Consider the following 14,476-nt stretch of genomic DNA (forward strand, 5'->3'; position numbering starts at 1 on the left):
TATCTTAAATATGAAAAAAAATTACTAGGAAGACTGGTCTATTTTAGTTTAGATGCAAAAAAAGAAAAACAGTATTCTCTGTAAAAACAGATTGATTTTCTTTAATTAATGTTTATGAGCCTATTAAAAAGATGAATATTTTAATATAAATTCTTTGGTTGTAATAAGTTTAATTACAAAGGCAAAACATGTTTATTAAAGAAAAATCAGGAAATATTGAAACAAAAGGAAGAAAATAATATTTATGATTCAACTATTCATAGACAACCATGTTAACCTTGGTTTATATTTTTCCAAGCTATTTTCTTTTATTTCTTTTAAAAATATGTATTTGATTACATAAATTGTATTATGCTATAATAAATAATTATCCCCTAGCCTGCTTTAATCAAGCAACACTATGCCAAGAACAGGTTTCTAAATATTAATCTACTTTTCTAAACAAATGAATAACATATCATAGTATGGAAATACCATAATTTGATCAACAAACTGAGGGACACTTACGTTGTTTGAAAGATGTCATCGTTTTAACTAATTTTTCCACAAATGCCTTTCTACATAACTTATTGAATACTTGTTAGATTAGTTCCTTAGAAACATCCCTAGCAGTAAAATTGCTAGTTTGAAGGCACATACATTTTGAATTTGATGTAGATTGATAAATTCCTTTCCAGAGAACTTGTACCTGTGTATTCTCTCATTGGCAATGAAATGAGTCCCAACTTCCCCAGCACTGGGCATTAATAATCATAATAATTTTTGACAGATAGGTGAAAAGTATCAGATTGTTGTTTTAATTATTATCTTTCAATCATCTTTTAATTACTGGCCATTTTCATTTATTTTATGAATTGTGTCTGTATGTCTTTTGATTTTTTTTTTTTTGAGACAGAGTCTCGCTCTGTCACCCAGGCTGGGGTGCAGTGGCCGGATCTCAGCTCACTGCAAGCTCTGCCTCCCGGGTTTATGCCATTCTCCTGCCTCAGCCTCCTGAGTAGCTGGGACTACAGGCGCCCGCCACGTCGCCCGGCTAGTTTTTTGTATTTTTTTTTAGTAGAGACGGGGTTTCACCGTGTTAGCCAGGATGGTCTCGATCTCCTGACCTTGTGATCCGCCCGTCTCAGCCTCCCAAAGTGCTGGGATTACAGGCTTGAGCCACCGTGCCCGGCCGTCTTTTGATTTTTTAAAAACAATGTTCATCTTTTTAAATTGATAATTTGTACTTTATTAAAGATATGCTGCAAATGTTTTGCTCAATAATATATCTTTTGACTTTGTGGTGTATTTTTTGAACAGAAGTTAAATTTTACAGGTCAAAACTTTTAATATTTTCCTGTATGATTTTTGGCTTTTTAGTCATGCTTAGACAGAACAGCCTCAACATAAAAATACTCTAATTTTTAAAATATGCTATTGAGTTTTTATGCATAAAATTTTATTTTGGGGACAGGTATGGTGGTTCATGCTTATAATGCCAGCACTTTGGGAGTCCTGGGTAGAAGGATTGCTTGAACCCAGGAATTTGAGAGCAGCCTGGTCAACAAAGAGAGACTTATCTCTACAAAAATTTTAAAAGTTAGCCAGATGCAATAGTGTGTGCCTGCAGTCATAGCTACTCAGGAGGATGAAGTGGAAGAATTGCTTGAATCCAGCAGTTCAAAGTTGCAGTGAGCATGATCACGCTACTGCACTTGAGCCTGGGCAACAGAGAAAGACTCTGTCTCTAACAATGACAACAACAATAGCAATAAAAGTTATTTCCTCTGTAGTTTATTTTTTGTGTGTTATGGTGTGTGGCAGGATTTCTTCTTTCCCAAATGGAGGGTTATTATCCCAATTATATTTATTTTATAATTCAATCTTTTTTATTTATTTCAAAATATCTTTTAATACTCTGAATTTTTTATTCTCTTCCATTAATATGTATGTTTGAAACAGAATAAAGGAATATTTGATAGTTTAGTCTCTCATGAGAATGATTCTAATGTTTCATTGCATCTGGGACCCCTTATGGAGAGAACCCACTCTATGACCATTGCTGCCAGCTCTCGAGCTTGCTTTTGGTTTTATCACACCTCCATTTGATGCCTATGACCTGAGAAATCTCCTTAATTTATCTGATCTTTGATTTTTGCAGTAGTAGAATAAGAATCCTAATAGATAATGATAGAACCACCTCAATTAGATTGTTGTGTCTAGCATGTTAGCTACCACTATTATTAGAATCTTGAGTTTTCCAATGGATTCATTTCCCACCCAGCAGTCAGAAAAACTCGACAGTGATCACTTTCTGGACTGCCTTCAGAACCCATGGTCAGCAATAAATGTGGAGCTCTTGCTCACTCTCTGTCTCTGCTCTTTGTCTTCTCACAAAGACCCATAACCTATTTCATGGGAGAGTTAATAATTAATGGCATGAATTTCCTTGCATAACATACGTTTCATGCTCTTGATATACATTATGATCTCTACCTCACAACTAAAAACCAAAACCAAAACAACCAAAAAATGAAAATAAAACAAACAACAATAAGAACAAACACCAGAGGCTCTGAGTGATTATATAGCTAGCCCAAATTTACATATCTAGGAAGGATCCCAATCAGGATTCCAATTCAGGCTTCTGATTTTATGCAGTTCTTTAAATAGTCAAACTTTTCAAAATTTTATCTCTGGACACTTGGCCTTTTGTCCTAGGATTTTAAAAGTCTCCATTTAAATATTTTAAAAATGCAATTTCAGTTCTTTCACGTTCTAAACTTGGGAGCAGCGGTGCAAGTTAGGAAAGTATACTTTGATATCTTGTCCATCTTTGCAGCAACTTGTTTCCTCTATCTTGTGTTCCTTATGTGATTTTCTATACTTTCTATTAATCTCTGAAAACCTGGAAAGGTATCAGCATCTCTTAACCACTTTCTCCTTCTTGGAAACATTTGCTGCAGTCAAGCCTTTCTCCACTTGTGGAAATCAAAATAAAACTACTTACAGAACAGAATGCTTGAAACTTCTCTGACTTTAATTCAACCTTGACGACATTCCTGCTGTAGGGAATTCAACTAAAAGAAATTGTCAGATGTAAAGGTTATAGTCATTGTTGAAAAGGTGAAAATGTGGAGGCTTCTGTATTTGAACTAACTGAGATTTCCCACCAGCTTTTCATTTTCGGAAACCTTTAAAGACATTTAAGTCCTGCTTTTCTTTAGTTTTCTTATCCACTGCCTTATTCTTTAGGTATTAGGTGTTTATAGTTTTCATACTAAACTGTAGTGTCAAAAAAATCATCAGATGAACACATGCGTGTTCAGAAGACCCAAAGTCCTGAAGTCGTTTTTTAGAGTGTGCCCAGAGTGATATAGTGAAACATTATAAGTCAGTGTTGTTGGTGAATTATGACCAAGGTCATGGAAAACACATTGCTTTTTCTAGTGGTTTCATGATTATCATGCCTGTGATGATAAATCTGCACCCACTGAAAATGCAGTTAACTTACCTTGGTGATTTTGATTTATTAGCCTTGCGATGGACAAGGTTGCCCATTTGTAGTGCTTGTTTTATATTTGAATAGCTTGGAAGCATATAAATTTGAGGCATAGCTTAGAGTTGGTTTAGCTATTTCGTATTTCATAGAAAGCATCTGATCAGAGAACTTTGGTTTCTGATATTTCTATTGTGACACTGTATAGTTTTTAGTATGGTGAGGATACCTGATTTGCATTTTGGAGCATGTCTCTTCATGATCAAGGTTGAAGATTCAGAGAACTGTCAGAACTATAACAGAAACAGGAAAATTGCCACTGAATAATCAACTTCATTTGGGAGTAAAAGATGGCTTAAATAGAAGACATTGAAGGACTAGTGACTGACAAAATGTATTTTATTTAGTTTCTCTTTGAGCTTTTGTTCAGAATAGACATATGACCCTGAGGGCTTTTATTAAAAATGGTACTTAATATTAATTATTCAGAGGTATCTGCCAGCATTGGATTGGAATGGCATAAGAAGATTCTTGAATGAAAGTATGTGACTAGAATGAGAGCTTAATGAATGAGTATGGATTTTGGGTGCCAAAATGTAGAATAAATTCTAGGGTTAAATTGACCATTGAAAAAGTTGTTAGCCTTAGTTCTTTCGTCTTCCTTATTACAACATGAAGCATAGCACATTAATAGGATCTTTGTACTGTTAGTCCTTTTGCCAGGGTTTCTCAATCTTCACAATACTATTATTTTGGATTGGGTAATTCTTTGTTGTCTGGAGTTGTCCCGTGCATTGTAAGGGGTTTAGCATCATGGTTTAGCATCATCCCTGGCCTTTACCCATTAAATGCCAGTAACACTATCCCCATTGCGACAACCACAAATGTCTTTAGACATTGTCAAATGTCCCCAGGTAAGTAAAACCATCTCTGATTAAGGATCACTGCCTTATATAGTGGTGATACAAGAGAGAAGAGTGACCAAGAAGAAAGTGTCAATTTTGAAGATATCACAATGTGTGTATTAAGATCAGATGCCAATCACAGTATTTAGTTCATTTACCACCAAGCCCAGTTAAACTGAACTCTTATAAATTTAAACCAGTCAGAGATGGCTGCAAAGTAATTTCAGTTTTCTAGGTCTAATACTTTACAACATTTGTTAGTTTTGCATTCAATGTTGCATTTGATGCAACATTGATTACATCAAGCCTTTTGATGTAATCTAATACTTGGTTTTATAAGCACTGCACTTTTAATCATCCATGGACAACTGTGGTTTTATACTGTTATATAATGTTAAATATTTTAAGAAATGATGAAAAATAAGGAATGCTTATCCTTCAGTCAACTTTTATTGGTTCTTTTAAATTTTATATGTTAAAGTAGGGTCTTTCTCCTGTGAGGTATTTTATTATTTTCTGTTGTCAGATTTGGTGTTCTTCATGAAGGAGCTTAGTCTGGACCTATACTGTTTGGAATAGGGAGCTCCCCGTGACATAGGCAGGATGATAATAATAGATTATCTAATACATCACAAAGAAATATTCTGATTCTAGAATTCTTTTGGTGCCAAAAGAAGACAGGCATATGTGAGAAGAAGCAATCAGAAGATTGTCAGGATTTTGGAATCTATTTGAAATGTTCATTACCTATTTGGAATTGGTCTTAAAAATTTAAAGCAATGTAAAGCTGAATAATTAAAGATAAAAAAAGGAAGAATACAAGGTTTCTATGCTATGAAGCAACTGAGATTACTATGATTTTGGGGCAGTGAATTTGTTTCTAGAAGTTTTGTTGTAACTAAGGCAAAAAGGTAAGTAATTAAGTACTATCAGTTGGCTTAAGTAGTATTATCTGTTTCTTATAAAAGGCTATCCACACTTTCTGCAAGGCACATTTTTTTTCTCATGGAATTTGTCCAAAAGAAATAAGTGTTCTTAGGATTTGATAAAATTATGTTTATAAATTTTTTTTTTGCTTAGATGATAAGATATATGGTTCACAATGTTTTTTGTTTTACAACCCGTGAGTATATTTTCAGTTAGCTCTCCTGTGCCTTCTAGGAAGAAAAGCAAATCACTTTGGAGTGAAAAACTTTAAGGTAGAAGTTACTAATATACCATATTGTCTGTATACAACAATTCAGGCCCCTCGGTCCGTGTCTGATTTTAAGTAGCATTGCAACCTCATGCGAGGTTATAAACTATACCCTCATGTAGCTTTGTGAGTTGGTTTTCTTATTTGGGCTACTTAAAATTTTCCTTTTAAAAGCTAAATGATTTTACCAAATTAAATACATTTAATGTTAATACTGAGCTTTATGACTATTGTCAACAGAGACCAACACTTATTTGAGAGGCCTCTTACAAAGAGAAAATAAAATTACGCATTTTCAAAGAGTAGGATACTCTACTATTGCTTTATTTTTGTAAATCAACAACATTACTAAATCACTTTTACATATAGATTTTTAGAGTGCTCTTGAACACAGACGTATTTAATCTCTTTAAAGACTGAAGTGGAAGATTAAATGTGGCATAAGAAAAATCCTGGCTTTTAACTGTATATGATTGATATTCCAGAGTGGTCATATACAGAATTGTCAGCATTATACATTTTTTATTGTTGATGGTCTCTGCCTATTGGGTCAAATGCTAATAATAGACCCAAGAGATGGGTCAAAGAAATTATTCAGAGAAATTAATTTTAACTGTTAATTAATCTTAACTGTCCCTAAGTGAGATGGAACAGAGGTGAATAGTGGCTTTAGAATAGCTGTTCTGGATACCTGATTGATATTTATCATTTGTTATGAAAAAAATCTGTTATGAAGTTCTAAAAAATACTAAAAATATTATCAGTCTATTTTTTGGAATGATTAAGTATAAAAATATCACCTTGCCCATCTTGAAGTAATTACCTTATATACTTAAGATAATTAGCTTGATAAAGACTGGGTTGTTCTTCCAGAACAGACTGTGAAAATATTTCTGGTGGTAAGAGATCATTTTCTAGAGCTGATTCCAATATAGCATGACTAGTTATATGTTTTCAAGGGGAGGAATTACAGGCTTCTAACATGATTTTTAATATGGAACTATCAACATGAATTATCATTTGGAGTGAACTTATTTCACCAGTATTTGTTGGAAATTTGTACTTCAATATTTCCTCTTGGAAGGTCTTGAAATTTTAAAACATAATTCTCTATATTTTAGAAGTTAGGTAGTATGCAAAAAGTTTTATTGCAATGAATGTTAAAGAACCTAGGCTCCATCTGATTTTCTGTATCTTAACCATATCCAGAAAGTCTCCTGTTTACTTTTAGAATTGTAAAGGAATTCAGAAGATTCATTTCAACTGCTTCCTACCATTCAGATACTTTCTTCATGAAGCCCTGGATTACAGCATGCTCATAATGAATTGCAGTTGTTCAATTATTGGGAGGTTTGTAATGAAGCTTTGGAGTCTAAATGGGTCAGAGCAGGTTTTGCACTTTATCAGCTTGTGAGAAAATCCAAGTGGCACTCTGTGCTAAAGACTGTGGAATAATAATTTTGGCACCTCTTGGTCTCTGTTTTTCTAAAGAGAGGAGGATATTATTGAGGACTAGCCAGTAAATGAATTCTTTAAAGGTATTCCTTATTTGGAGACGAATCAGTTTGTTTTAGCTCAATATAAAGATGCTTAGATTGAAACAAGATTCTAATAACTTAAGTGACTAAAGTGGAGTAGGGGAAGACATATAGATATCTAAGTACTTCTCAGATAGCTTTTATCCGGTCTCCTTATTTTAGGTTTCTATCTGCCTACCCATTTTTAATTCCCAGTTTTAGAGAAGTTGGTACTGCTAGTTGCTGAGCATTTGGGGGTATCTGTTGTGTAACTAGTTAATTCTTGGCTTTTCCCATCACTCACTCAAGATTGAGCTGTCTTGGGTGTAGTACTTCAGTTACTATTTGTCCACCTGCTTCTCAGCTTTAAAAATGTCATTGCCATTGTCTCCTGTCCTGTTCTTCCCATTCTTGTGGGTCATGTCTTTTTAAAAAAGTTGAATTAGATACATTTGTTCACCCTATTCAAGATGTACCTTTGAGTGGGAAAATGACAGCCTCTTTCAGATGATAGATCTGAAGCTAATAGTGCAGCAGGGTTTGGTGTAGAAAATTTACTTAGCTAGAAGGATTTTTTGAGTGGAAAGAAAAAACTAATAAAAATTTTCTTGTTTGGGGAATATATACCAGGACTAAGAATGCTTTTCTTGTGTAGTAACCCTTAATCCAGCCACATCATATGAATTTTGAAAATTAAGACAAAATGTAATATTTTAATACAATGAAAAAGTTCACAAAGGGCTAAATATAGCCTGACATTTCTGCAAAAAGATGCTCATTAACTCTGAGATATTAATGTAGTTGACTGATAACCAGGGTTAGGTTGTTGATTTTTAAAACTATTGCAACAGAGTAAAATGCTGGAGGCTTTTATCATGACCAGAGAGGTCTGCATTGTCACCTGGGTGTAGAGGAGGGTAAAATATACAATAAATAAGCCAGAGCAGAGGATAAGCTTCAATTTATGTCAGTGAAACTGAAGGCCGAGAATAAGTAGTTCCTTCTCTTTGCATTTTATGCCTGGTATAAGGGCAGAAAAAAATATACTGTCAATCAAAGCAAAAAGGTAGTCCTAACCACATCAAACCTATTTTATTAATAATAATGATATGATAGCATTGTAATTATGAATGTTATTCCAAAATTTTAGATAATAGCTAAATTTTAAGAGATTACTCTGTAAATACTGTTTGAGGAATAGTGGATTTTACTATCCTCAAAGGTTAATGTGCGTGTATGTGTGTGCGTGTGTGTGTGTGTGTGAGAGAGAGAGAGATCTAGAAGGTAGGATGGATGAAATGAAAGGAAGAACTTTAGTATGAGGTTTCTTTTCCAATACATTGTTATTTGCATCTTTGCAATATACAGAGCTATATCATGTATTTCTGGTGCTCATTCCCATCCTCCAATTAAAAGTTAACAAACATGTAACTAATCTAAAAAAGGGTCACTTCCACAACAAAGGATTTGCCCTTTGTCATAGTGATATTTGGTGTTTAAGGATGACTCTTAGGAATTTGGCTCCAAATTAAAAGAAGCATTTGTATTTCTCAGTTCACCCAAAGGACTAATAAACCATACTCTGACTTCTGAAGTCTCTTTCAAAGTCAAATGCCTTCCTTTGAGAGTACTTTACTGCTCACTTATAAAACTGCAAAAGGACATTTCAGTCAATGCTTTATTCTCCTAGTTAGGAATGGAGGCTGACTATGTGGCCGCCAACATGGATAATTTAAGGAACCCTTAGAAGGCCCTTCTATCGAAACATATCTCCCTGAATGAAGCCTATATATTTCTCTTTACTTTTTTGAACTGTTTGAAATTCTGCCTGTTACAGAGTCACTCAGATTAGAGTGTCCTCTTTTAAAAGAAAAATATCCCAGGGAGGGTTAAGTAGTCTATTAATCAATTATTCACAGTCCAGTGTGGCTTAGTTTAATTAAATTGCTTTTTTCTAGTTATGTGCATTTTGATGGAGCCCAGGAAGAGAGAAAAGGGAAGTAATTTAGTCCTCGAGAGATTTTTCATTATAAGGCAAGCCTGAGCTGAGAGCACTGAAGTAGGCTCACTATTGTCATCCAAAAGGCAGAATGAGGGCCCTGGATATCTGCGAGTGGGGCAGAGGAGACACAAGAGCTAAGAGAGGAAAAGAGAAAGAGAAGCAGGGAAATGCCAAAGATAAACTTTGACATATTGTGGACCAGTCCATTCTCTATCATAAAAGCTTTTACATTAATATTGTTGGGTGCTATGCTGAAATGGTTTTGTATTTCTTTTTTGAATTTGTTTTTTGTTTTAATATATATCTTGATATTTTGGGAAAGAGAATGTAGATGAGCTGTGTTAGAATGATGCCATAAACATATAATTCTATATATATGTTATTCATTAAACAATGAATAATCATGGTTATGGATTAATTATTAACCAAAGCAAGAAGAAGAACTCAGAAATATTCAGTAAAATAATTTGGAAACTCTGTTGATGGAAAGAAATCACTAGATTTCTATCAAAGGTGAATTTTTTTCATGTGCTTTCGGTACATGGCAGGGATAATGCAATGTAGTTGTGTCCTTGGTAGACTTGAAAGATATTTCAGTTCAAGCAGGTGCCTTTTTTTAAGGCTTGCTCTAAATTGTAAATGCTTTGAAATATAATATACCTATTTTAGAAATTTTTAGGCTTGTTCTTCTTATAGAATAGTATCTATGAGTAGAAAAGCAAGCTAAGAGATCAAACCAATCTTGGTTAATCACACCAATGGGAAACTGACAACTATAGCAGGATTCAGGCACCACCTACCACTTCGAGTGTTTAATTTGCAGATGTATTACATAGGAGGAATAAAATATCATTCATACAAACTTGGCAAAATCACATCTGGTGAGTTGTATGAATTCAAATATAATAGCTAGGGTGATCACATGACTTATCACCCACTCCAAATCCAGACAGTTTTGAGAGTGAAAGGTGATGTTCAAAATAATTAAAATTATATGTGTTTGGCCGGGCACGGTGGCTCACACCTGTAATCCCAGCAATTTGGGAGGCTGAAGTGGGCACATCACAAGGTTAGGGGTTCAAGATGAGTCTGACCAATGTGGTGAAACCCCGTCTCTACTAAAAAAATACAAAAATTAGCTGGGTGTGGTGGCACGTGCCTTTAATCCCAGCTACTCAGGAGGCTGAGCCAGGAGAATTGCTTGAGCCTGGGAAGCAGAGGTTGCAGTGAGCCGAGATTACGCCATTGTACTCCAGCCTGGGCGACAGAGTGAGATTCCACCATCTCAAAAAAAAAAATATATATGTTTTTGAAGTAATATGTATCCATCTATAAATAGGTTTATTATCTTGGTATAAGCACTCCAACAGTTTTTTTTTTTTGTTTGTTTTTTTGGATACAGTGTCTCGCAGACACTGTCTGCAAGTGTCTGCAAGGTTTATTATCTTGGTATAAGCACTCCAACAGTTTTTTGTTTTTGTTTTTGTTTTTTGGATACAGACTCTGTCATGCAGGCTGGAGTGCAATGGCAGAATCATGGCTTACTGAAACCTCCGCATCCTGGGCTCAAACAATCCTCCTGCCTCAGCCTCCCAAGTAGCTGGGACTACAGGCATGTGCCACTGTGCCCCATGATGGGTTTCATCATGTTGCCCAGGCTGGTCTTGAACTCCTGGACTCAAGTGATCCACCCACCTTGGCCTCCCAAAGTGCTGGGATTAGCCGGTGTGAGCCACCATGCCCAGCCCATACTCTAACATTGTAATACCTGTGGGGAGGAAAAAGTTAGCAGCTGATCTATGACTGAAGGAGGAATTGGAGATACAGATGTATATCTGTATATCTGCAGAGAGAGAGGAAAGAAACATGGAAACGTGCTAATCAGACACTCGGTATTTATTAAGGAAAAGACATAACTGAGAGTCCTTGTCTGTGGAATACTTTCAGCAGAAAATATCTGATCTATCTGGGTTGCTTATGGCAGACAACTATAGAATTGAAAGATTCCTGGTGCATATCCTGTTTGAAAGTGTCAATGTCAGTTTTGGGTAATTATCAGAATATGAAATGGAGATGCTTTATGATCAAAATAGTTCCCACTCTGTAAGTAATGCCTCCCATGCATCATTTGGTGATTACATGTGTTAGATGTAGACTGGAACACATCCTAATGTGGCAAGGATCAATTGAGGAGCTGTATTGTTGCTCTCAGACTTCTTTAGGTGTCGCCTGTGTGTCACGCTTACTTTTATGTTTTGAAATTACTAAAGTTTGATACTGGGTAAGATTTCTTATTTTATTGTATTTTATTGGCAATTCAATTATTTTCTGGTCGCAAACTATAGAATATTCCTATTCAAATACTATTTTCAAAAATAAAAATCTTTAAGTCAATTAAAATAAATATGTACATATACATTAAAGCTAAACAAACAAAAAACCCACTTGGTTATCTGGATATCAAAAAAATGACTATAAGTGGAATAGTCTTTTTTGGGAAGTATTTGTGTACTGGAAGATTGTTCTTAGCCTATCTGTTTTTATTACAGTGACACCAGTATTTGTCTGAAAATTGTACTTTGCAAAGTTTTTTTTTCTTTTTGAGACAGAGTCTCACTCTGTTGCCAGGCTGGAGTGCAGTGGCATGATCTTGGCTCACTGCAACCTTCACCTCCTGGGTTCAAGCAGTTCCCCTGCCTCAGCCTCCCGAGTAGCTGAGTTTTTCATAAGATTGAACTTGTTGATACCTTCAGTGAGACTTGTCTAAGATCACACTATTTTTAACTGAGAAAACACTCTCTACAGGTGTTGAGGTGCCTGGTAAGTTCAGGACAAATATTAAATGAAGGATATCCTTAGTTCTTATTTTTAAAAATATTAAAATGTATAAATATTCCAGACCAAACATCTTCAAAAGTGTTTGCTACCTTTTTACCTCCATTTAGAGTAACTTTCTTCAAAAAATGATCTTACAAGACAACTCATCAAATTTGTTTCTATTTATAATTTCTATGAATATTTAACAAAACTTAGATACTATAGTCATACCCTTCTAAATTTCATTATATTCTGATACAGGATATATATTTGTCCACTTAAAAATAAGCACTTCATCCAGATTCTTCTCCTAAGTTGAGAAACTTGAAGCACAAATAAAGATTTTCTTTATTTTATTTTTTAGGATATATTGTACATATCTTGGGGATACATGTGGTATTTTGATACATGTATACAACGTGTAATGATCAAATCAAGGTAATTGAAATATCCAGCACCTCAAACATCTACCTTTTTGTGTTAAAAACATAATTATTCTCTTCTAGATATTTTGAAAAATATGATAAATTATTAACTATAATTTATTTACTGTACTATCAAATATTAGAACTTATTACTTCTATGTAACCATATTTTTGTACTCATTAACCAACTTTTCTTCATCCCTTCTGCCTTCTCTAGTGACCACTATTCTATTCTCTATCTCCACGAGACACACTTTTAGCTCCCTCATATGCGTGAGAACATGCAATATTTGTCTTTCTGTCTGGCTTATTTCACTTAACATAACGACCTCCATTTCCATCCATGTTCCTGCAAATGATAGGATTTCATTATTATTATTATTATTATTATTATTATTTTTTTTTTTTTTTTTATTTTATTTTTTTTTTTTGAGACGGAGTCTCGCTCTGTCGCCCGGGCTGGAGTGCCCTGGCGGGATCTCGGCTCACTGCAAGCTCCGCCTCCGGGGCTCCCGCCATTCTCCTGCCTCAGCCTCTGGAGCAGCTGGGACTACAGGCGCCGCCACCTCACCCGGCTAGTGTTTTTGTATTTTTTTTTTTTTTTTTTTTAGTAGAGATGGGGTTTCACCGGGTTAGCCAGGATGATTTTGAACTCCTGACCTGGTGATCCGCCCCTCTCGGCCTCCCAAAGTGCTGGGATTACAGGCTTGAGCCACCGAGCCCAGCCGGATTTCATTATTTTTATGGATGAATAATATTCTATTGTACTCTATACTACATTTTATTTATCCTTTTATCCACTGAGAGCACTTAGGTTGATTCCATATCTTGGCCATTGTGATTAGTGATGCAATGAACATAGGCTTGTAGATATCTCTTAAATATACTGATTTCCTTTCTTTTGGAAATATGCTCAGCAGTGGAATTGCTGGATCACATGGTAGTTCTATTTTTAGTTTTTTGAGAAACTTCCATACCATTCTCCATAGTGGCTATACTAATTTACTTTCCTACCGATAGTGTAAAAGTGGTCACTTTTCTCTGCATCATCACCAGCATTTGTTATTTTTTGTCTTTTTAATAATAGTATTCTAACTGGGGTGAGGTGGTTTTGATATGCGTCTTCCTAGTGATTAGTGATGCTGAACATTTTTTCATATACCTGTTGACCATTTGTGTGTCATGTTTTAAGATGTGTCTATTCAGGTCTTTTGACCACTTTTAAAATTGGATTTTTTGTTCTTTTTACTATTGAATTGTTTTTTCCTTATATATTCTAGCTATTAATTCCTTGTCAGATGGGTAGTTTGCAAATATTTTCTCCCATTGTATGGGTTGTCTCTTCACTTTGTTGATTGTTTCCTTTGCTGTGCAGAAACTTTTTAGCTTGATGTAACTCTTGTCTATTTTTGCTGTGGTTGTCTGTGCTTTTGTGATCTTACCTTCTAAAAATAACTTTGCCCAGACTGATGTCCTGTAGCATTTCATCAGTATCTTCTTCTCATAGTTTCTAGTTTCAGTTTTTACATTTAAGTCTTTAATCCACTTTCAGTTGATTTTTGTATATGGCAAAAGATGAGTATCTACCTTAATTCTTCTACATATGGATATCTAGTTTTCCCAGCATGATTTATTTAAAAAGAGTCTGTCTCTTCCCCAGTGTATGTTCTTGGACATTCATATCAGTACCATGGTGGTTTGACTACTGTAGCTTTTTTTTTTTTTTTTTAATTTAATTTTATTTTTTTTATTATACTTTAAGTTCTAGGGTACATGTGCATAACGTGCAGGTTTGTTACATATGTATACATGTGCCCTGTTGGTGTGCTGCACCCATCAACTCGTCAACACCCATCAATTCATCATTTATATCAGGTATAACTCCCCAATGCAATCCCTCCCCCCTCCCCCCTCCCCATGATAGGCCCCATTGTGTGATGTTCCCCTTCCCGAGTCCAAGTGAGCTCATTGTTCAGTTCCCACCTATGAGTGAGAACATGCGGTGTTTGGTTTTCTCTTCTTGTGATAGTTTGCTAAGAATGATGGTTTCCAGCTGCATCCATGTTCCTACAAAGGACACAAACTCATCGTTTTTTATGGCTGCATAGTATTCCATGGTGTATATGTGCCACATTTT

Source organism: Piliocolobus tephrosceles, chromosome 3 (genome assembly GCF_002776525.5).
Source record: "Piliocolobus tephrosceles isolate RC106 chromosome 3, ASM277652v3, whole genome shotgun sequence".
Classification (NCBI taxonomy): Eukaryota; Metazoa; Chordata; class Mammalia; order Primates; family Cercopithecidae; genus Piliocolobus; species Piliocolobus tephrosceles.